Below are 23,366 nucleotides of genomic sequence, written 5' to 3'. Positions count from 1 at the left end.
TGTGTCTATAAACAAATATAGGAGATAGATATAAGATATATATCCAAAATAGATATGATATACATAGATACAAATATATATCTAGAACAAACATGTAGAGATATAATATGTATCCATATAAAAACATGTAGATACAAATATATAGCTATACAAATCTATAGATACAAAATGGATATTCAAAATAGATCTTCTCCTGCTACATATGTATATGATGCAAAGTAATGGATGGAGGGCTTCAGAGAGCAGGAGAGGCCTTATGTAGGAGAGAATTCTTTAGCTGAACTTTGAAGAATTTTTTTTGTTGTTCAGTCATTTCAACTGTGTCTGATGCTTGGTGACCTTATTTGAGGCTTTCTTGGTAAAGATACTGGAGTGGCCTGTTATTTTCTTTTCCAGCTTATTTTACAGATGAGGAAACTGAGGTAAACAAGATAAAGTGACTTGTCCAGGGTCACACAACAAGTAAATGTCTGAGGCTAGATCAGGGCTTCTAAAAGGTGGAGGTGAAGAGACAGTTCATTCAAGGTAAAAGTATGGAAGAGAAAGATGTGAGACAGTCAAGATGAATTTATTAAGCACCTACTAAGTGTCAGGTGCTGTGCAAAGCCCAGGATGGCAAGCAGACCAATCTGACTAGACAAAAGATACATGAAGGGTAGTAACGTGTAGGAAATTGAAAGTCCATGAAAATACTAGAGTCCCTGACTTGGATTCCAACTCTCCCTCAAAGGGAAGTTTGTTGAAGTTTCCAATGTGGCAAGCTGGGGATAGGGATGTAATAGTCCTTCCAGGTCTTCCTAGAGTATCATTTTCCCTTCAGCAGTCTGAAGTGGGATTGACATCATCTACCTTTTCTCTCAAAGGTAGAAGCCAGCAGCACCCAAAGCCTGAAGACAAGAAAAGAACATGGAGAGAGTTTACCTCTACTTTCTCAGGCTCTCACCAACTCTACCCTGCCCTTCACACAGGTGAGAGGCATTGATTTCCACCAATAAGGAGAGAATCCCATATCTAAGGGCTTCTGGACTTGGACTACATGAGGCAGGATTTGAACTTGGGTCCTCCTAAATCCAGGTTCAGTATTCCATCCACAGAGTCACCTGTTGGTAGGACCTACCCTTCTTGTCTCCTATTGGCACAGCTTCTGGGAAGTCACCGTTATGCTCTGATAAGGCATCAAGGGTAGGACTTTAGTGGAGGTAGGATGCTGTCCCTGTTTGGGTCTATTCATTTATATTCTTGTATTTGGACAAGAAATAAGTCTTAGACTCCTAAGACTTGATTTCAAGACGTGCCTCTGACACATATTAGCTGTGTGACCCTGGGCAAGTGACTTAACCTCTCAATACCCCATGACAAATTGAAGATTGTGACTCATAGAGTAGGTGCCATTTTGCATTGGTAGAGGAAATTTTCTCATGAGAATACCCCATCCTAATGGGATCATAGATCTAGTCCCAAAACAAGTTTTCTGGACTGAAGTAATGAGTAGTGGGACCCATGCCAGGTCTCCAAGGCGATCCCAGAATGGCTATAATCTCCCTGACCTCTCCCCGCTTCTTTCCTTATCACCTAAGATCACCATCATCCCAGCTTTCAAAACTGATGTTTGGGGAGCATCAACTCATTAATCAACAACTTCTTTTTTTCAAGTATCTATGATGGCTTAAGTGATAGAGAGAGAAAAGTACAAAAACGACAAGCAGCTTTTATATGGTGCTTTAAAGCCCTTTACTTTAAAAAACAAAACAAAACCAAACTTTTACCTTCCATCTTTGAATCGATACTGTGTGTTGGTTCCAAGGCAGAAGAGCAGTAAGGGCTAGGCAATGGGAGTGAAGTGACTTGCCCAGGGTCACACAGTTAGGAAGTATCTGAGGCTAGATTTGAACCCAGGACCCCCATCTCTAGGCCTGGCTCTACTGAGCTACCAACTGCCCCCTACCGTTTATTTTTGAGATACCCTAAATATGATCTCATTAGAATCTTACAACAACTCTGTGAAATGGGCACTACAAGTATAGTCACTGCTGTTTTAAAGGGGCAGAAAATGGAGGATTCAGACGGTTAAAGTAATTTGCCTAGGATCTCCTTGTTAGGAAGGTCAAGAGGCAGGATTTGAACCTAGGTCCTTCTGAATTGAAAGCAAACAATATGCCACACTATCTATCTAAGATAGGAGAGGGTATTTGTCCTCCAGAAGCTGGCAGTGTAGACGGAGAGAGGAAGTTCACATGAAGGAACCAGAGAGTAGTACAAGACAATGCTGGGTGGTCATTTTGGGGAGACCATTGAACTCAAAAGACATAGGCTTAAGTCTTGGTTGGCCAATCGATAATCTCAGGCAAACCACTTTCCATTCCCCAGCCTCAGTTTCTCCACTTGTCAAATGGAGAGTTGGATTAGAGTAGGAGTTCTTAACCTTTTTGGTGCATATCCTTTAGTTACGTGAAGGCTGTAGCCTCCTCCTCAGAAGGGCATTTTTAAAGAAAATGGAAGGAAATGCACAATTTCAGTTAAACATTAGTGAAAATAAAGATATAACTTTTCCATCTAAGCACTCAGATCCCTCAAAATCTGTCCCCAGGGCCCAGTCTAAATGGTCTCTAAGGTTCCCTTTCAGCTCTCATCCTTTGCAGTTCTGACCACTAGCCTTTGCCCCAGTGCACTGTGGTGACCTGAATTTGTCACATGGTGGGAAGGAGCCCCCAGGATCCTCTGGGCCCGGGTGGGGGTGGGGGTTGGGACGATGGGATCCAGGCCAAGATCCATTTGTGCTGCCAAGCGGTGGTCAGTTTCCAGCAGACAAGTTGCTTGGAGTAAACAACTCTTCCTCACCCCCAACCCCCTGCCAGGACCCCAGCTCGGCTCCCTCAGGCATTTGGCATTGGGCTGTGCCTCGCTCCTCTCCGAAGTGCCAGCTGTGGAATAGAGGGTGTGAAAGCTCTCTTTGGTGCTCTCTTAGCCCCTAGTCAGTTAAAGCCCTGTTGTCAGGCACCAAGAATTTGTTCAACTCTTATTATCTATAAAATAGTGATTAAAACAAGAGCTGAGCTAGGCAGCTCAGTGGATGGAGAGCCAGGCCTAGAGACAGGAGGTCCTGGGTTCAAATCTGTCCTCAGGCACCTCCTAGCTGGGTGACCCTGGGCAAGTCACTTGACCCCCATTGCTGAGCCCTTATTGCTCTTCTGCCTTAGAACCAAAACAATATTGATTCAAAGATGGAAGGTAAGGGCTAGAAAAATCTGGTCTCAGACCCTTCCTAACTGTGTGACCCTGGGCAAGTCACTTGACCCCCATTGCCTAGCCCTTATCACTCTTCTGCCTTAGAACCCACACAGTATTGATTCCAAGATGGAAGATAAGGGTTTAAAAAAAAGAAAAGATTAAAACCAGACTGTCACATCTACACTGTAATAATAATTACCAGCCTTTGGACAGTGTGTGAAGGCTGGCAAAGCTCTTTACATACACTCTCATTTGATCTTCCCAGAAGCCCTGGGAGGGAAGAGATGCTGTTATGAACAATTCTCATTTTGTGGATGAGGAAACTGAGACTGGTTGAAGACTTGTCTAATATCATGCAGCTAGTAAGTGTCTGGGGCAGATTTTGAACTCAGATCTTCCAGATTCAGTCCTGCATCCTCTCCACTGCTCCCATTAGCTGCCCCGTAGGGTCTGAGGGGGAGGGAAGGGTGGGAGTGGAGAGAGGGGCGTCACTGTCTTCTTAACTCCTTCTTGCTGCCAGGTTTGTTGCTCTGCACAGAGTTTGCAGTTAATTGCTTTTTGAATGAATGCACGCATGAATGCATAAATAGAAACTTTGGCACTCCCATCCTTTGGGCTAGAGAACACACAGTATAGTTGAAAAGGGAAAAAAAAAGCCATTCTAACCAAGAACCTCCAGCTGGTGTGTGTGGGAGAAGCGGGCACACATGGTCCCTGCTTTGGGTACCTCCTGTTCCACAGGGGAGCCCATCATTCCCTACCCTGAGAGTATCACGGGACTACATCTAGAAGGGACCTCAAAGGCCATCCTGCCCAAGGCCTTCATTTTACAGATGAGAAAACCGAGACTCAGAGAAGAAATGACTTTCCCAGAGTCATGCAGGGAAGTATCAGAGAGATTTGAACTCAATGTCCTTTCCTTCCCTTCCCTTCCCTTCCCTTTCCTTCCCTTCCCTTCCCTTCCCTTCCCTTCCCTTCCCTTCCCTTCCCTTCCCTTCCCTTCCCTTCCCTTCCCTTCCCTTCCCTTCCCTTCCCTTCCCTTCCCTTCCCTTCCCTTCCCTTCCCTTCCCTTCCCTTCCCTTCCCTTCCCTTCCCTTCCCTTCCCTTCCCTTCCCTTCCCTTCCCTTCCCTTCCCTTCCCTTCCCTTCCCTTCCCTTCCCTTCCCTTCCCTTCCCTTCCCTTCCCTTCCCTTCCCTTCCCTTCCCTTCCCTTCCCTTCCCTTCCCTTCCCTTCCCTTCCCTTCCCTTCCCTTCCCTTCCCTTCCCTTCCCTTCCCTTCCCTTCCCTTCCCTTCCCTTCCCTTCCCTTCCCTTCCCTTCCCTTCCCTTCCCTTCCCTTCCCTTCCCTTCCCTTCCCTTCCCTTCCCTTCCCTTCCCTTCCCTTCCCTTCCCTTCCCTTCCCTTCCCTTCCCTTCCCTTCCCTTCCCTTCCCTTCCCTTCCCTTCCCTTCCCTTCCCTTCCCTTCCCTTCCCTTCCCTTCCCTTCCCTTCCCTTCCCTTCCCTTCCCTTCCCTTCCCTTCCCTTCCCTTCCCTTCCCTTCCCTTCCCTTCCCTTCCCTTCCCTTCCCTTCCCTTCCCTTCCCTTCCCTTCCCTTCCCTTCCCTTCCCTTCCCTTCCCTTCCCTTCCCTTCCCTTCCCTTCCCTTCCCTTCCCTTCCCTTCCCTTCCCTTCCCTTCCCTTCCCTTCCCTTCCCTTCCCTTCCCTTCCCTTCCCTTCCCTTCCCTTCCCTTCCCTTCCCTTCCCTTCCCTTCCCTTCCCTTCCCTTCCCTTCCCTTCCCTTCCCTTCCCTTCCCTTCCCTTCCCTTCCCTTCCCTTCCCTTCCCTTCCCTTCCCTTCCCTTCCCTTCCCTTCCCTTCCCTTCCCTTCCCTTCCCTTCCCTTCCCTTCCCTTCCCTTCCCTTCCCTTCCCTTCCCTTCCCTTCCCTTCCCTTCCCTTCCCTTCCCTTCCCTTCCCTTTCCCTTCCCTTCCCTTCCCTTCCCTTCCCTTCCCTTCCCTTCCCTTCCCTTCCCTTCCCTTCCCTTCCCTTCCCTTCCCTTCCCTTCCCTTCCCTTCCCTTCCCTTCCCTTCCCTTCCCTTCCCTTCCCTTCCCTTCCCTTCCCTTCCCTTCCCTTCCCTTCCCTTCCCTTCCCTTCCCTTCCCTTCCCTTCCCTTCCCTTCCCTTCCCTTCCCTTCCCTTCCCTTCCCTTCCCTTCCCTTCCCTTCCCTTCCCTTCCCTTCCCTTCCCTTCCCTTCCCTTCCCTTCCCTTCCCTTCCCTTCCCTTCCCTTCCCTTCCCTTCCCTTCCCTTCCCTTCCTTCCCTTCCCTTCCCTTCCCTTCCCTTCCCTTCCCTTCCCTTCCCTTCCCTTCCCTTCCCTTCCCTTCCCTTCCCTTCCCTTCCCTTCCCTTCCCTTCCCTTCCCTTCCCTTCCCTTCCTTCCCTTCCCTTCCCTTCCCTTCCCTTCCCTTCCCTTCCCTTCCCTTCCCTTCCCTTCCCTTCCCTTCCCTCCCTTCCCTTCCCTTCCCTTCCCTTCCCTTCCCTTCCCTTCCCTTCCCTTCCCTTCCCTTCCCTTCCCTTCCCTTCCCTTCCCTTCCCTTCCCTTCCCTTCCTTCCCTTCCCTTCCCTTCCCTTCCCTTCCCTTCCCTTCCCTTCCCTTCCTTCCCTTCCCTTCCCTTCCCTTCCCTTCCCTTCCCTTCCCTTCCCTTCCCTTCCCTTCCCTTCCCTTCCCTTCCCTTCCCTTCCCTTCCCTTCCCTTCCCTTCCCTTCCCTTCCCTTCCCTTCCCTTCCCTTCCCTTCCCTTCCCTTCCCTTCCCTTCCCTTCCCTTCCCTTCCCTTCCCTTCCCTTCCCTTCCCTTCCCTTCCCTTCCCTTCCCTTCCTTCCCTTCCCTTCCCTTCCCTTCCCTTCCCTTCCCTTCCCTTCCCTTCCCTTCCCTTCCCTTCCCTTCCCTTCCCTTCCCTTCCCTTCCCTTCCCTTCCCTTCCCTTCCTTCCCTTCCCTTCCCTTCCCTTCCCTTCCCTTCCTTCCCTTCCCTTCCCTTCCCTTCCCTTCCCTTCCCTTCCCTTCCCTTCCCTTCCCTTCCCTTCCCTTCCCTTCCCTTCCCTTCCCTTCCCTTCCCTTCCCTTCCCTTCCCTTCCCTTCCCTTCCCTTCCCTTCCCTTCCCTTCCCTTCCCTTCCCTTCCCTTCCCTTCCCTTCCCTTCCCTTCCCTTCCCTTCCCTTCCCTTCCCTTCCCTTCCCTTCCCTTCCCTTCCCTTCCCTTCCCTTCCCTTCCCTTCCCTTCCCTTCCCTTCCCTTCCCTTCCCTTCCCTTCCCTTCCCTTCCCTTCCCTTCCCTTCCCTTCCCTTCCCTTCCCTTCCCTTCCCTTCCCTTCCCTTCCCTTCCCTTCCCTTCCCTTCCCTTCCCTTCCCTTCCCTTCCTTCCCTTCCCTTCCCTTCCCTTCCCTTCCCTTCCCTTCCCTTCCCTTCCCTTCCCTTCCCTTCCCTTCCCTTCCCTTCCCTTCCCTTCCCTTCCCTTCCCTTCCCTTCCCTTCCCTTCCCTTCCCTTCCCTTCCCTTCCCTTCCCTTCCCTTCCCTTCCCTTCCCTTCCCTTCCCTTCCCTTCCCTTCCCTTCCCTTCCCTTCCCTTCCCTTCCCTTCCCTTCCCTTCCCTTCCCTTCCCTTCCCTTCCCTTCCCTTCCCTTCCCTTCCCTTCCCTTCCCTTCCCTTCCCTTCCCTTCCCTTCCCTTCCCTTCCCTTCCCTTCCCTTCCCTTCCCTTCCCTTCCCTTCCCTTCCCTTCCCTTCCCTTCCCTTCCCTTCCCTTCCCTTCCCTTCCCTTCCCTTCCCTTCCCTTCCCTTCCCTTCCCTTCCCTTCCCTTCCCTTCCCTTCCCTTCCCTTCCCTTCCCTTCCCTTCCCTTCCCTTCCCTTCCCTTCCCTTCCCTTCCCTTCCCTTCCCTTCCCTTCCCTTCCCTTCCCTTCCCTTCCCTTCCCTTCCCTTCCCTTCCCTTCCCTTCCCTTCCCTTCCCTTCCCTTCCCTTCCCTTCCCTTCCCTTCCCTTCCCTTCCCTTCCCTTCCCTTCCCTTCCCTTCCCTTCCCTTCCCTTCCCTTCCCTTCCCTTCCCTTCCCTTCCCTTCCCTTCCCTTCCCTTCCCTTCCCTTCCCTTCCCTTCCCTTCCCTTCCCTTCCCTTCCCTTCCCTTCCCTTCCCTTCCCTTCCCTTCCCTTCCCTTCCCTTCCCTTCCCTTCCCTTCCCTTCCCTTCCCTTCCCTTCCCTTCCCTTCCCTTCCCTTCCCTTCCCTTCCCTTCCCTTCCCTTCCCTTCCCTTCCCTTCCCTTCCCTTCCCTTCCCTTCCCTTCCCTTCCCTTCCCTTCCCTTCCCTTCCCTTCCCTTCCCTTCCCTTCCCTTCCCTTCCCTTCCCTTCCCTTCCCTTCCCTTCCCTTCCCTTCCCTTCCCTTCCCTTCCCTTTACCTTCCTTCTTAGAATCAATGCTATATATGGGTTCCAAGGCAGAAAAGAGATAAAGGTTAGGGGTAATGCTGGTGAAGTGACTTGTCCAGGGCCACACAGCTGGGAGGTATCTGAGGCTAAATCTGAACTCAGGACATTTCTAGAAAAAAAAATGTCATGGAAGGAATATGGCTATTATTCTAACCAATTAGGACCATGATGGAATAGAACCAGGTGGAGGGGTGGGGTGGGGGAGCCTCTCAGGCATCTCCAGGCCTGGCTCTCATCCATTGAACCACCACCTAGCTGTGCTCTTTCTGCAAACCACAGGATCTCTTTGGGAAGCTCGGAATCTCATTCCGAAACTCACGGTCTGCTTGGCCCCTGTCACCATCACTGTAAAAACAAGAACCGGAGACTTTCTTCATCACCTGGAGCCCCACACATCCTCTCCACCATTCCCTCTTGGCTGAGGACAGGGACATTCCAGCCTGGGAGAATCATTCCTCGGACCTGAGAATGGCATTTGCCTCTGGGCTCCTGCTGGCCCCAAGGGCAGCCTGTGCCTCCCCCAATGCATCTGCATCCTCTGTAGGGTTTCTAGGGCTCCTCCTGCTGCTAGGAGGGGCTTGCCTGACCCTTGCCCTCAGGACCCATGGGAAATGGAGATCTATTTCCTTGTGGATTCACCTGGGGGACTGGGTGCCACTTGGCCTGTCCAGTTGGAGATGTGACGCCTGAAACATCATTCCAGATGACATTTAAATATAGCCCAGGTCCAGACTACATTAGCCCAGTTTCCACCTCACCCCAGAAACGGTGGAGTAAGGCCAAAAGGGAAAACTTGTTGATTGGGATCTGGATGGAGCAAGCCTGGAATTGGGTTGCTGGTTCCTGGCTTAGTGACTTTAGCCCTTATGCTATCCACTCTGATTCTCCCTCTCCTCTCTTGCCCCTTCCCTGCCCCTACTGCTACATCAGGCTTACTCTCATTTCCATTCCTTAGGTCATCCTCTTTAAAAGGAATGAGTGGAGGCAGCTGGGTAGCTCAGTGGATTGAGAGCCAGGTCCAGAGACGGGTGGTTCTGGGTTTAAATCTGGCCTCAGACACTTCCCATCTGTGTGACCCTGGGCAAGTCACTTAACCCCTGTTGCCTAGCCCTTACCACTCTTCTGCCTTGGAGCCAATACACAGTATTGATTCCAAGACAGAAGGTAAGGGTTTAAAATAAGTAAACAAATAAAAGGAATGAGTGACTTCCATCCTCAAATCCTCCTCATCCTTCAAAATCAAGGCTAAGAAGCACCTCCTCCAGGAAGTTTATCCTGACTGCCCTAGCCTAAACTGCTCTTTCTTTTCCCAATTCCAGAAGCACTGTGTGTGTGCTCACTCATCATATGCTATTATAACCCATGGCCCCTCCCAGAATACTAGAATAAGGGGGGCTGGGTGCCATTCTGGAGACTTGACTCCAAAGGGGCAATTTCTCTTCTTTTGGCTCATCCTCCCCCCTTCCCCAGACTAGATCAGTTCTGGAGAATCTCTAAGACAAAATTTAGGATAGTTCATGTTTAGTGTGTCTCAAATCAGGTGGCAGGGTCCTCAAATGATGAATAGGCATTCCACAGAAAATATGAGTACTGAGTATGGGAGAGCCTTTATTTCCTTTATTTCCCCTTATAGAAAATTCATAAGCCACTTAGGATTCCCAGGACCCCATGAATAACATAACAACTCTCTCTCTCTCTCTCTCTCTCTCTCTCTCTCTCTCTCTCTCTCTCTCTCTCTCTCTCTCTCTCTCTCTCTCTCTCTCTCTTTCCTTTTCCTCTCTCTGTCTCCATCTCTGTCTTTTTCTTTCTCTCTCTTTTCTCTCTGTCTCTTTCATCCCTTCTCTCTCTCTCTCTCTAAGGAAAACTGAATCAAGCTTTGGCCTTTCTGCCACTGATGTAGAACAGACAGCAGTTGGAATGTTAGAGTGAAGACTGATGGGCAGAGATGACAGTTGGTGGGGGGAGGGGCTACTTGGAGAGTGACAGTTGCTCTTGAGGTATTAAATTCATCTTTAGTAAATAAATGCAGGCATGTAAGAGTGAGGGGACCCTGAAGGGAGTAAGGGTTTTTTAGGGGAGAAGGTTCTGTGTAACCTCAAGTACCTAAATCTTGAGGTGCTCATCTGTGCCTCTCCCCCCTTTCACCCTATATAATATCTGTAAGAAGAGTATTTTATTACAGTTTATAAATAATTGAATTAAAAAACATTCAATCAAGAAGAAATCCCTTGATTGTCTCACCATCCCCTGACCCCCCTCTCTCAACTTACACAATAGAGAACTGAATTTAGAGTTATTCTTGGGGCACCCTTAGTCATTCTGATGAAGTGTTCTCCCCAAGATTCATAGCACCACCCTATGATTTAGGTTTCCCCACTCCCTTGGGTACATAGACTTTGAAGCTCACATCATGGGATCTTTACTATTTGAGTAATTCACCAGCTTTGCTCTTGAAGTAGGAATATGCATAGGACCAACCAAGACTGTTATGTTTCCCCAAAGAGCATGGGGCATCAGGAAATCTCCCTCTAGAAAGTCTGGGACGCAGCCCCTGGGACTCTAGAACTCTGGAACTTGAGATCACGTTGGAGATAACTCTCCAAGCCAGTGCTGCCCCAGGAATTCTTCCTATTTTTTCTTGCCTGAAAGGCCGATTCCAGGATCTCACTATTTAGAGAATTCACTATCCCGCCTCCTTTCCAGATTGTTGATGGGCTTTCATGGTGAGGTCAGGATATACAGTGTGAGTGACTGGCCGATCGGAGCAGTCTGAGCTGGGAAGGCTGTCACTAGCTGGGCACAAATAGCCAGCTGAACATTCGGGATGGAGATGTCTGGAGATTTATGCATTTATTTCACCGTTCCTTGGGCTATTGCAAGTCTGCTCTGCTCATGGAACACGGTGCCTCGTTTAATGTTGGCATGCCATGCTGGGTGATCCGGTGCCAGCGTCTCCCACGTCTCCCACGTCTCCCACGTCTCCCACGTCTCTCCATCGATACTGGAGTTTTCTGAGAGGCCTTTGTATCACTTCTTCTGATCTCTGTGTGAGCACTTACCTCATATGAATGCTCCCTAAAATAGTCCTTTCCAGGTAGTGGAAGTTCAGAGTGTCCCGGAACATGGAGCACTCTTGGGTCCTTGGGTAAGCACATTTCTTCTCCACGGCCCCCTGCTTCTGCTGCTAATCTCCATGACTCTTCCTGGCTGTGGTCGGGGAGCCTGGGCTGGGAGAAGGAGTCCTGAAAGAGGAAAAGGGCACCCTTCAGAGTGGAGTGATTTTGAAGAGCCCTATCTCTGATTTTCCTTGTACAGGCCACCAGCTCAAACCTCCTGGCTTCCGGGCCCCTTTACACCCCGAAATCCATCGAAGACTCCAAAGAGCTTTTGTTTAGGGGGTTAGAGCTATTCAACATTTTAAAATATTCATTAATTCATTTGAAAATAATGGCTAAAACCCATTGCATGTTACTATTTCTATTTATTTTGTATTTGCATTTATTAACTTTATTCATCATTAATGTTTACATTAATATTTTTATTAAATGATCATTAATTTTATTAATTAATTTTATTAATTATAATTTTATTATAATATATAATTATAACTATAAAATATACTTAATTAATATTAATAAAATAATATTAAATTATTCTCTTTTCTAAAGAGAACATTCCCCAAACAAAACAAGCTTAGTGAGCAAAGTGGCAGTATTTTATATGTTTCTTTTCTTCAGGCAGGCATGGTTAAGTGATTTGCCCAGGGAGGCTGGATTTGAACTCAGGAGCACGCCAGGCGCTGCACTCTATCCATTGTGCCGCTTAGCTGCCCTGGCTATTTCTTTACAAGTCTTTTCAACGTCTGGCTTACTAGAAGGCAACTGGATTCTCCTACCTCTCTCTGCTTTCAATCTGTTGTGACATGTTATTTTGGTTGAAGTCTATGAAAAAAATCCAGCCACAACAGATACTGGAGTTGGAAAAGGGAGGAATATTTTAATAGTTAAATAACACAAAAGATAAGTAATATGATTATGAAAATATGTTTGAGTTTTGGGACTCCCTGAAAGGTTATCTTGGGCCCCAGGAGTCTGGAGACTACATTATTTTCTTTTAAACCCTTACTTTCCACCTTAGCAGATTAGGATTTGGTTCCAAGCAGAAGAGAGGTAAGGGCTAGGCAATGGAGGTTAAATGACTTGCCCAGGGTCACCCAGCTAGGAAGTGTCTGAGGCCAGATTTGAACCCAAGACCTCCTGGCTTTCAGTCCACTGGAAACTAGGCTTTGAGTCATTCTCATTGTGGAATCTTCCTCTGCCAATACAAATCACTACTCTGCAAGTTATATACTCAGAGCAATTCACTTGTCTAGGTCACAAAGTCAATATGTATCAGAGGTGGGATTTGAACTCGTCTCTTTCTAACTCCAAGGCAGATTGGCTCTCTATTGGCTGTACCTCCATTGACTGACTGCAATATTCCTGAGTTTGGTGCTACAAGCCCAATGCCATCTACTAGAAGGAACAAATCTCTCTTCTCCTTGGACTCTGATGGACATCCTCCATGATGGTGCCAAACACCTTTGGCTTAATATTAATAATCAGGAGGCCATTAAATAAAGATATGCTGTGGTTATAGATTTCAAGGACTCTCAGGATCCCAGCGTAATGGGCATAATAAGGGAAATCCCTCCTGTTCAGCTCAAAATGGATTATAGAGCCCGTGGAAGAGAACTAGAGCCGGAGCCCTTCTGGTGACGTGGCCCTCGCCCCTGGCTCAGTCCTGAAAGCCGTGGCACTTTGGGGTGACAGAGCAATCCTTTGGCCCTTCTGAAGGCAGTGTGGGGGAGGGATTGAATCAAAGACAATTATTTACTGCAATAAGAAAAGCCACCTATTTAGTAGACCTGAAAAAGAGTTACTTCACAGGGGTAGCTAGGTGGCTCAGTGGTTAGAGAGCCAGGAGGTGTTGGATTCTGGTAACCTGGAAAACACAGGACCTCTGGAGGTGTTACAAGTCTTTAATCAGGATGAGAGAGACAGTGCTCTTATGGCCACCACAAGGGGCTAAGCTTTGAGACTGGGAACACTGTCTCTGGGGAACTGTACCAACTAAAGAACTAGGGGGCTTATATACACTTTGGGAAGTATTGGAAAAAGAAGGACAACTGATTGGCTTACCTGGAGGTTAGGGACGGAGGATTCCATCCCGGAACTGGACTACCTGGGAGAGCCCCAGATCCAAATGGGAGAAACTTCTAAGACAAAGGGGTACTTAAGATTGAATTATATCTGCTATTCCTATCTAGGATGAGATCACATAAAACAAGGTTGTCAATTCAAATCTGACCTCAGACACTTCCTAGCTGTGTGACCCTGGGCAAGTCACTTGGCTCCTATTACCCAGCCCCTACCTCTCTTCTGCCTAGGAACTGATACTTAGTAATGATCCTAAGACAGGAGGTAAAGGTTAATTAAAAAAAAAAAAGAATTACTCCACACGATCTGATATTCTCTCACTGGAAGCAGTTAAGTCTCTTGGGATGAGAGGCCAGCTCCCCCACCCTCAGCATTTATGGTGATTTTTAAAAAATACTTTGGGGGGCAGCTGAGTAGCTCAGTGGATTGAGAGCCAGGCCTAGAGATGGGAGGTCCTGGGTTCAAATCTGGCCTCAGACATTTCCCAGCTGTGTGACCCTGGGCAAGTCACTTGACCCCCATTGCCTAGCCCTTACCACTCTTCTGCCTTGGAACCAATACACAGTATTGACTCTAAGACGGAAGGTAAGGGTTTAAAAAAAATACTTTGTATTGGTTCCAAGGCAGAAGAGTGGTAAGGGCTAGGCAATAGGGGTTAAGGGACTTGCCCAGGGTCACCCAGCTGGGAAGTGTCTGAGGCCAAATTTGAACCCAGGACCTCCCATCTCTAGGCCTGACTCTCAACCCACTGAGCTGCCCAGCTGCCCCCATTTTCAGTGATTTTAAACACATGGGCTTCCTGGGCAGGCTTGGATTTCAGGCTTCTAGCTGCCCTTCGTTTTCCTTTCCCAGAGCCCAGGTAACCCAACAGTAATCATGAGAGAAGGACTTTGGGGGATAGTTACTGTGGGTGTCCAGGGGTTCTTGGCTTCCATAGTTGGTGTTTCTGGGAGAAGTGCTTCTTGACCACCAACAAAACGAGGAACTCAATCTCCGCCCTGGCTTATCAGAAGGTATTTACCTTGAAAATGCTGCTCAGAATGGGAGCCTGGAGGAAGAAGATACACTGCTTCATCACTCTCCCAGAGCACCTCCTGCTTTGGTGGTTTAAGTTGTTGGTGTTGCTCTTTCAGACTTGAAGAGGACCAATGAAATGATGGTTTGGGGGTCTCTGGACAGCGTGTCCCATCAGGCCTATCGGAGCTAGAGGAGTTCTGAAGGCTTTACCATACCCTGAGCCCAAAGAACCCATGTGAACATTTGGGATGGAGATGTCTCTAAACTTGTGCAGGTCGTGTTTCTTTTGAGCTACTGCAGTTGTGCTTTGGAACACAGAGCCTTCTTTGATGTGGACGTGCCATGCTGGATGCTCTCTGCCAGTATCTACTATGTCTCACAATTGATGTGAAAGTTCTTCAGGGAGATCTTGAGTGTGTCCTCGTATTGCTTCTTCTGATCTTTGTGTATGTGCCCTGTGTGATTTCTCTATCTGATGAGTTGTTTTATGTAACCCTCAGGAACCCTGGAATCACCCTAGATAGGATTAGTAGGTTTGTTCTAGACTAGTGATAGCAAAACTTTTAGAGCCAGAGTTCCAGGCCCCCCCTCACCCCACCCCCAGACTGAGTGCTATGCTGGTCCCCCTCCTCCACTGAGTGCCAGGTGCAGCCCCCCACCCCCACCATTACCCCACACAGAGGAGAGAGGAAGCACTTCCATTGGACTGCTAGGTGAAAGGAGGGAGTGAAGTGAGGAATGTTCTCAGCAAGTGCAGAGAGGAGGGGAGAGAAGTAGTCTGAGCACTGCTCCCCTCCTGCTCTGCTGCCTGTGAGCCATCCACTTTACCCCTAGTGCTCTCCCATTGGGCTTCTGGACAGAGGGGTGGAGGGAGAGGAGGAGGAGAGCAGCTCCACCCAAATCCCTCTGCCTTTCTAGTAAGGAACTCTAGGAGTAGGGGTGGGGAAGAAGGTGTCCATGTGCCCAAAGGGAGTGCTCTGTGTGCTATCTTTGGCACCTGTGCCATAGGTTGGTCATCACTGTTCTAGACTGAACAATAAACCTTCAAGTACCCAATGATCTCAGCCTAGATAGTGGAAGTAGATATTATCTGATCTCAAGGACCTTTTGTCTTAGAAGTTTCTCCCATTGTATTTAGGCCTCTCCCAGGTAGTCCAGCTCCTGGCTGGAATCCTCCTTCGGAACCTCCATGTAATCCAATCAATTTTCCTTCCTTTCTTTATTCCCAAAATGTATATAAGTTCTTTGGACAATCCCATGGTGGAGATTCCCATTCAAGGTACATTTTCCTGAAGACATTGTTCCCAGTGTCCCAGAGCTGGGCTCTGCATGGTGTTGTGTGTGACTCTGTGTGGTGTCTGAACTCCGTCTCCCTTTTCCTGATTAAAGACTTGTTCTTTTTAAACTACTTTAGTGATTCTCTATTTTTCTAGGCTGACAAAATGAATTGTCTTCTAGGCAAATGTGAGTTTGGCATTTGCACATGGCCAGCCCATTGGAGTTGAGCTCTCCGTAGTAGAGTTTGAACGCTTGGAAGTTCAGTTGGAGAAAGGACCTCAGCGTCTGGTACCTTGTCTTGCCAGGTGATCTTCACAATCTTCCGAAGACAATTCACATGAAAGTGATTCTGTTTCCTGGCACGGCACTGGTGGATCCTGGTTCAAGTCAGCACAATGACTCTAGATCTTCAGTTGGATAGGCAGCTGAATATCTCTTTTATCCCTTATTTTCTTTCAGAGCATCCGGAACACTGAGCTAGCTCTGGCAATGTGTGCATCAACTTCATTATTTATGCATACGTCCTTGGAAAGTATACTTCCAAGGGATGACACTGCACTCAGAACTTCTCTATTTGCTCTAACCAATGGCTCCTCGCATAGACAGTGTGGTGCGGACTGGTGGAGAATCTGTTTTCTTAGTGTTCATTTTGAGGCCAAAATTAGCACCGGCAGCAGAGAATGAATCCTTACTCTATTGTAGAGGCTGCATTGTTTTAAGTATCGACATCAAGAGAGGATGGAGTAGAAGTTACAAAATCATTGCTTCCTGTTTAAATTTTTATCATTGTGTTCTGGTGACCTTTGTGTTTCTAAGCATTCCTTTCCTAGTCATGAAATAAATAGCTGTCCTATAACTGATTTACTTAGTACGCTGAGTGTCTTTTCCCTTTTGGAGATGCCATAAATATGAACCAAACCTGATCTTTAAGCGATTTTTCTTGAGGTTCCAGGGTGGCTGGGACATGAAAAGTCAGAGATTTTGAGAAAAGGAGTCTGACTCCTTTCTTCAGAGGTCAGGCTCCCCCAGGACTGACCTTGGTGTGTGTATATGGATCCCAAACTTTTGTTGTTCAGTAGTTTCAGCCACATCTGACTCTTTGTGACCCCATTCAGGGTTTTCTTGGCAAAGATAGTGGAGTGGCTTGCCATTGCCTTCTCTAACTTATTTTATAAATGAGGAAACTGAGGTAAACAGGGTTAAATAAGTTCCCCACAGTCACAAAGTTAATAAGTCCAAGGCTGAATTTGAATGTAGGTCTTCTTAATGCTATTCTCAGTACTTTACTCATTTTGATACCTAGCTGCCCATGATTATGGATCCAGAACTTGGGGTCCTATTTACAGGTTGAGGGTGAATGAGTGGCCTAGCCTTCCCTTCCCTTCTTTTTTTTTGTTTGTTGTTGTTCTAATAGATTCATAGAGCCAGAGCTGGAAAGGACCCCAAGGGGCCAGCTAATCAAATCTTCTCATTTAATAGCTGAGGGAACTGAGGCCCAGGGAAGTTACAAAATTACTTACGCTCACCCTGGAAATAGATGTCCGAGGTGGAATTAGAACCCAGATTCCCAAGCTCTATGGCCAATAATTTTTCTATTGTGCCAAATCTTACATAATTTCATCATATGTGTATGGGGCAGTATAATGGGCGGGGAGGAGTCTTTAAGGCAGTTCTAATAATTCAAATGACTTTTTCTATCAAGAAACCAAAGCAGAGCACAAAGGTGTATCCTTTGCTTTTTTAATAGTGTGATTGTAGGAATATTGTTCTATTGTAATTTTCTAAAGGATGCCCTTGATACATTGTGCTGAAAGGCTCCATATATGAGTATATTATTCTCATAAAGATTTTGTGGAAATAAGAAAGTAGGCATACAAGTTGGTGACTATTGATATTTTCATGGTCACTTAAAAAAAGTCTAAGAATTTTTCCAAATGTTGAGTATACCCATTGCTTTCTGATATCTTGTAGTTACCTTAGCACCCTCAAATGGTGCCACTTCCAACATAGACTTCCTCTATGTATCTTTGGTTTTCTTTCTCTCTTTGTTTTCTTTATTGCTCAATTTCCTCATGCAGCCTATTGATGACTGATGTTGCAGGTCAAATGTGACTATTGTCTTCCCTTCAGGTTTATCATTCAGTGTCCTGGAGATGACCTATCTTAGCTGAGTCTGTTGCCAAGCTTTCTCTAAACATGATTTTCCCTCCACTGCTTCTTGTCATAATATGATAACTCTTTTGATCTTCTAATGTCACCCTTCATAGAATTTTATGAATGAATTTCTATTCTAAATCAATGTTAACTTTGGTTGCCATATTCCTCTACTTGGCAAGAAGATCAAACATTTACAGCCTGAAGCAATTTCTAGAGTCTTTTGGCCTCTTTTTTTTTTTTTGTGGTGAGTGATTTATATCAAATAAACCCCCTTCCTCAGAAAATGGCAATAGTTTTGTCACTTTCTATTCTTTTATCCATTTTCCATTTTTTTAGCATCAACAATTTGTTCCATTAGGTCAGATATAGTCACCTCCATTGTATTCTCTATCAAATCCTCATTGTCATTTGTTCTTTACATTTGGAATTGGCTTTGATTTTTATTCTAGGATGTTAGTGAAGACTTGCTTGTTTGCTACAATACACCTTTTATTTTTGAGGGGCTATTATTTAGTATTGACCATGTCCAGGGTTTCTAGACTCTGCTAATTTTTCATAACATGTGGATATGTATATGTATATATCCACAATTAAAATCCTTACTTTCCATCTTAGAATCAATTCTTTGTGTTAGTTCCAAGGCAGAAGAATAGTAAAGGCTGGACAATGGAGGTTAAATGACTTGCTCAGGGTCACACAGCTAAGCAGTGTCTGAGGTCAGATCTGAACCCAGGACCTCCCATATTTAGGCCTGGATCTCATTCCACTGAGCCACCTAGTTGTCCCCAGGTGTATAGCTTTTATTTCCTATCCTAAGCTTACCTCTGCACTGAAGTCACTGCATATTTAAAAAATATTTATTTGTTATTCAGAGGGGAGGTATTATGAGGTTCCTTGGAGAATTTCAGTGCTTCTTTATCTTTTACTGGAAGCAGTCATGGCAGAGTGCATAGAGAGCAGAGCCGAGAGGGAGGAGGACACAGCTTTAAGTCCCACTCTGCTCTGGACTGGTTGTGGATCACTTCACCCCCTCAGTGCTCCAGGCAACTCTCTAAGACTGAAGAAAAGGTGCCAATCTGCAGTGGTGGAGGGGGTTTCCTTATCTGGGAGTTCCCTGAAGAGATCCTTTCCCAAGTTTTCTCCTTCTTGGCTGCAGGATGAATGCTGGTGGACAGATTAAACTTGTCTTTATGGGGTCTTTCTGAAAAGCCTTGTCAAGAGCACACCAGTGGGGCATTACTAACTAGGAAACGCACTTTCTTGTTGGCACTCGATGCATAGTAAAACTAGCTCTGCCAGCTCGGTTGTCTTTGCTTTTCTGGAGGGATCTGTTAGGCCATCCTTCCATTTAGCCAGGACTGGTTTTTGGCTTTTGATTTCATCTCTCATGAGGCCGTTGGCTCTGGATGCTAGCGTCAGGCTAGCTTGGCTGGCCTTCCATAGATGCAGAGAAGGTATCTCTGATGCTTACTTAATGCTTGTGGACTAGAACTCAGCAGGAGGAAGTTCTCTCCCGGTCCTCGTGCCTGCTAGCCAACAGTGAGACAGGTAAGAATGGATGTAGAAGGGGGAGGGGGAAAATTGGAACTGTGGCCAAAGGGCTATAAAACAGTGCATATCCTTAGATCCAGTAACTCCACTGCTGGGTCTGAATCCCAAAGAGATCATAAAAAAGGGGAAAGTACCTACTTGTACATAATATTTATAGCTGCTCTTTTTGTAGTGGCAAAGAATTGGAAATTGAAGAGATACTCATCATTTGGAGAATGGCTGAACAAATCGTGGCATATATCAATGATGGAATACTACTGTGCTAAAAGAAATGATGAGGGGGCAGCTGGATGGTTCAGTGGATAGAGAACCAGGCCCAAAGATGGGAGGTCCTGGCTTCAAATCTGATTTCAGACGCTTCCTAGCTGTGTGACCCTGGGCAAGTCACTTAACCCCCATTGTCTAGCCCTTACCACTCCTCTGCCTTAGAATCAATACATAATACTGATTCTATGTTCAAATCTGGCCTCAGACACTTCCTAGCTGTGTGACCCTGGGCAAGTCACTTAACCCCCATTGTCTAGCCCTTACCACTCCTCTGCCTTAGAATCAATACATAATACTGATTCTATGTTCAAATCTGGCCTCAGATACTTCCTAGCTGTGTGACCCTGGGTGAGTCACTTAACCCCCATTACCTAGCCCATAACACTCTTCTGCCTTGGAACCAATACACAGTATTATTTCTAAGATGGAAGGTAAGGATTATTAAAAAAAAAGAAAAAAGAAAAAGAAATGATGAGCAGGATGATTTCAGAAAAAGCTGAAAAGATTTACATGAACTGATGAAGAGTGAAATAAACAGAACCTGGAGAACACTGTACGCAGAACAGTGATATTGTCAAATGATCAACTGTGAAAATTTAGCTATTCTCAGCAATGTAATGATTGCCACAATTCTGAAGGACTTGTGCTGGGGAATGGTCTCCACCTCCAGAGAAAGAACTGGTGGAGTCAGACGCAGATCAAAGCATACTCTCTCTCTCTCTCTTTTTTTTTAAACCCCTACCTTCCATCTTGGAGTCAATACTGTGTATTGGTTCCAAGGCAGAAGAGTGGTAAGGGTTAGGCAATGGGGGTCAAGTGACTTGCCCAGGGTCACACAGCTGGGAAGTGTCTGAGGTGAGATTTGAACCTAGGACCTCCCATCTCTAGGCCTGGCTCTCAATCCACTGAACCACCCAGCTGCCCCCAGCATACTCTCTTTCACATCAGTATCTTTATGGCTTCATTTGGTGCTTTGGTTTTCTATGAGTGTGCTCTTATAATAATAATGACCAATACAGCAGTGTGTTTTGCATGATAATACATGTATAACCCAGATCAAACTGCTTACCATGTTCGAAATTGGGGAGGGAAGAGAGGGAGACAATTTAGATCTTATAATTTCAGAAAATGTATGTTGAAAATTGTTATTCTACAGAATTGGGGAAAATAAATATTGTTGAATTAAAAATTATGAAAAAAGATAGGAGGCAGAATGATGTTAAAAGGAAAATTCTTTGGGTTTTCACCCTGATAATGGAGCAAAATTCAGGACGAAGAGAATGAAAGGAGTTTCATTAAAAGTACACGGGGGGGGGGGGGGAGCTGGGTGGCTCAGTGAATTGAGAGTCGGGCCTAGAGATGGGGAGGTTCTAGGTTCAAATCTGACCTCAGACACTTCCCAGCTGTGTGACCCTGGGCAAGTCACTTGACCCCCATTGCCTAGCCCTTACCACTCTTCTGCCTTGGAACCAATACACAATATTGACTCCAAGATGGAAGGTGAGGGTTTAAAAAAAAAGGGCATTGAGGTATCAACAGATTTATGGGCTCATCACTGAGGATTAGCAATGGCTTTAAGATGGAGCCAGATTGGGGGAAAAATATAAAAAAAGATGGAGCCCGCTTTTACTGATAACTTTCATGATGAGATAAAGACAATTTGGATAAGTTCCTGTCAGCAGAAGGGGATGGGCTGGCCATTGCATCTCAGTTCCTCCCCAAGGTAGCAAGCATGTGACAATTGTCAGGTACCAACAGGTAGGAGGAGACTTACTATGGATTAATATTGGGTAATAAAAAGCTATAGGCTGGGGTGAGGGTCTGGGAACAATGGGTCACTGAGTCAGCATCAATTTCAACAATATTCTGGAACTAGAATGGTGGAATACTTAGTTTGAAGGCCTTCTGGGTCCTGAATCTATTGCCCCAATTTTATTTAATTCCATTCCAGTTGAGGCAGTAACAAGCCCCCTGCACTTGGAATCCCAGAATTTCAGAATGGGAAGGGACCTCAGTTGGCCCTCTAGTCTACCTCATATGCCAAAAGAATCCTGAATATAACATACCTGATTAAATATTTGCTATCAGAAGGTTTTGAGTTCATATCTTGGCTTTGAAAATTGCTTCAGAGGTAACCTTGACAAGTCCTTTCCCTTTCTCCCAGTCTCAGTTTCTTCATCTGTAAATTGAATGGGTTGGAAAAGACAATCAATTCTAGGTCTAAATTCTCTGGTTCTCTGATTTAACAGACAATGATTAATTAATTGCTCACTAACCATAATGTAATGTGGCTCAAGGTTTACAGACATTCGTCTGGTATAGAGCAGCACTGGTGAAGTATTGGCACGCGTGTTAAGCCGGCACTCAAGCATCTGCTTTGTTCCCCATCTTCCCAGCACCAGAGGACATTTTTTGCACGCCTTGCCCCTCTGTCCAGGTTCCCAAAGTGAGCCCTTCCTCTCTCTACTTTTTTGGGTAATGCAGGGAGTGGGAGATGCTCACAGGCAGTTTGAAGTTGCTGTTTGGGCACGAGAACTTGAAGATCTTTGCCAATGCTGGTATGGAAGATGCCCTTAGAGTCAGAAGGGGCTGGAGAAGATAGAGACGACCTGTTCTGCCTTCTTGTAAGGCTAGTCCTCTAAGATCCTGGCTGACTCCAGCAATAGCAGGAAACAAAGCTATTGCTACATGGAAACCCAGAGTCAGGCCCTGTCCTCAGGGAGCTTCTGGTCTGACCAGGAGACACAGACCCTCCCCCAGGGAGCCCCTGGTCTGATGGGATGTCCTAGCCCCGGCCCTGGGAGCTCCTCCTCTCCTAGGGGAGATCCAGCCCTTGCCCAGGGGAGCCGCTGGTCTGATGGGGAGGCACAGATCCTGTTCTCAGGGGCCTTCCCTCAGTGTGAGCGAGGAGCTCTGGAAATGGGACACAGGACAGATGTCTCAATTTACTCCTCTCTCCTCCTCCCCAAACCCCACCTCTTAAAGGCACCCATTTGTAGAAGAACATACTCAGTCTCACTAGGGAGAAAGTGTCTCCTCTCCTCACCTTCTTAGAGATGCAAAGCCTGCAGAGATCACATTACTCGATCCTGGCAAGGTTAGTGTGATCCTTCTTTGGTGGTTGAGAGAGGGTGGGCTGAGTGTGGCTCTGTGCCCTCTCTTGTGCCATCTCCTGCAGCTAGTCTCTGCTCCCGGCTCCCCTCTTGGAAAAGCAGGGGCCTGGGCAGGGGTTCCAGTAGGGCTTGGGGATTTTGTGTCCGTCTTCCATTTTCCCAGAAGTGAAATCTATTAAAGGAAGCATATGTGCGGGTCATTGAGGGTTCAGGGTGTTGGGCGCCTTTCCCAGGAACAGGTGAGGAGCTCAAATGTTGAACTCCTCCCCCCCCCCCTGCTCAGTGTGGCCCAGATTCTTCTCTCCTTCCAGGACAGGCCTGGTAAGAGGTAAGAGGGGGATCCTGATGACTTCTAAGATTCTTTTCCCTTCTGAGATTACATTCCTCAGTTACACGCTGACCCTTAACTTCAAACTAAAGCCCAATCTCAGTTAGGCAGTGCAAAATGAGGGGGGACTTTATCCCCTTTAGCTGGAAGCTGATGATCCTTCTGGAATACAGACTGATCCCTAACCCCAATCACAGACTACAAAATGGCGGGGAATGGACTCATGAAAGAGTTGGGGCCAAATGAGTAAATGGACTAATCTACTCCATTCCACTTGCCTTAACGACAATAAGGAACATTTATATTGGGCTTCCTATGTTTCAGGCACTGTACTAAGGGCTTCAAAAATCTTAGCTCATTTGGTCCTCATAACACACCCGAGAGATGGGTGATTGTCCCCATTTTACAGATGAAGAAACTAAGGCAAACAGGTTAAATGGCTTGCCCAGGGTCACATAGTAAGTTGGTGTCTGATGCTGACTTTGAACTCAGGTCTTTCTGATTTCTGGCTCAGTGATCTGTGCACGGAGTACCTAGCTTGGTGTTAGTGTGAAAAGTCGTTGAAAGTCAATGGATCACTTGGAATGATGGCAGGAGAGGAAGTTGAAATATCCAACCAGTTCTAGAGCTGAGAGAGATCTGAGCAATCCACAAATGAGGAGAGGGGACAATCGTGGCTACTCTTGGATAAGGAGTCACTTGGGGTGTGAGGTAGGAGTTAGGAAGAGTGCTTTGACCCTGCTTTTGGGCTCCTCCCAGCCCCCTTGCCCTTCTTCAGGTTCTAGCT

General features: G+C 46.9%; 2 long non-coding RNA genes across 4 annotated transcripts in view; one reads left to right on the top strand and one right to left on the bottom strand.

Annotated features, from left to right (window-relative positions):
• Positions 1–137: 137 nt before the first annotated feature.
• On the bottom strand, positions 138–22,065 carry LOC103093567 (uncharacterized). 3 transcript variants are annotated; one of them, XR_008915583.1, is made up of 4 exons: positions 21,415–22,065; positions 21,205–21,317; positions 10,730–10,912; positions 138–887 (listed from the first exon to the last, which is right to left on the bottom strand). It is a non-coding gene; the product is annotated as an uncharacterized LOC103093567 (long non-coding RNA). The 3 variants fall into 3 exon arrangements; XR_459743.3 differs by lacking the exon at positions 138–887 and having other exon boundaries at positions 7,842–10,912; positions 21,415–22,064; XR_008915579.1 differs by lacking the exon at positions 138–887 and having other exon boundaries at positions 7,842–10,912; positions 21,641–22,064.
• LOC103093980 (uncharacterized) overlaps positions 21,981–23,366 on the top strand; it is a 64,919-nt gene continuing 63,533 nt past the window's right edge. Inside the window, exon 1 of the long non-coding RNA XR_001626445.2 lies at positions 21,981–22,235. This is a non-coding gene — a long non-coding RNA (uncharacterized LOC103093980). The remainder of the gene's footprint in view (positions 22,236–23,366) is intronic.

Source organism: Monodelphis domestica, chromosome 1 (genome assembly GCF_027887165.1).
Source record: "Monodelphis domestica isolate mMonDom1 chromosome 1, mMonDom1.pri, whole genome shotgun sequence".
In the NCBI taxonomy this organism is placed as follows: domain Eukaryota; kingdom Metazoa; phylum Chordata; class Mammalia; order Didelphimorphia; family Didelphidae; genus Monodelphis; species Monodelphis domestica.
The sequence above is the reverse complement of the archived record's forward strand: the minus strand, read 5'-3'. Positions and strand labels throughout refer to the sequence as shown.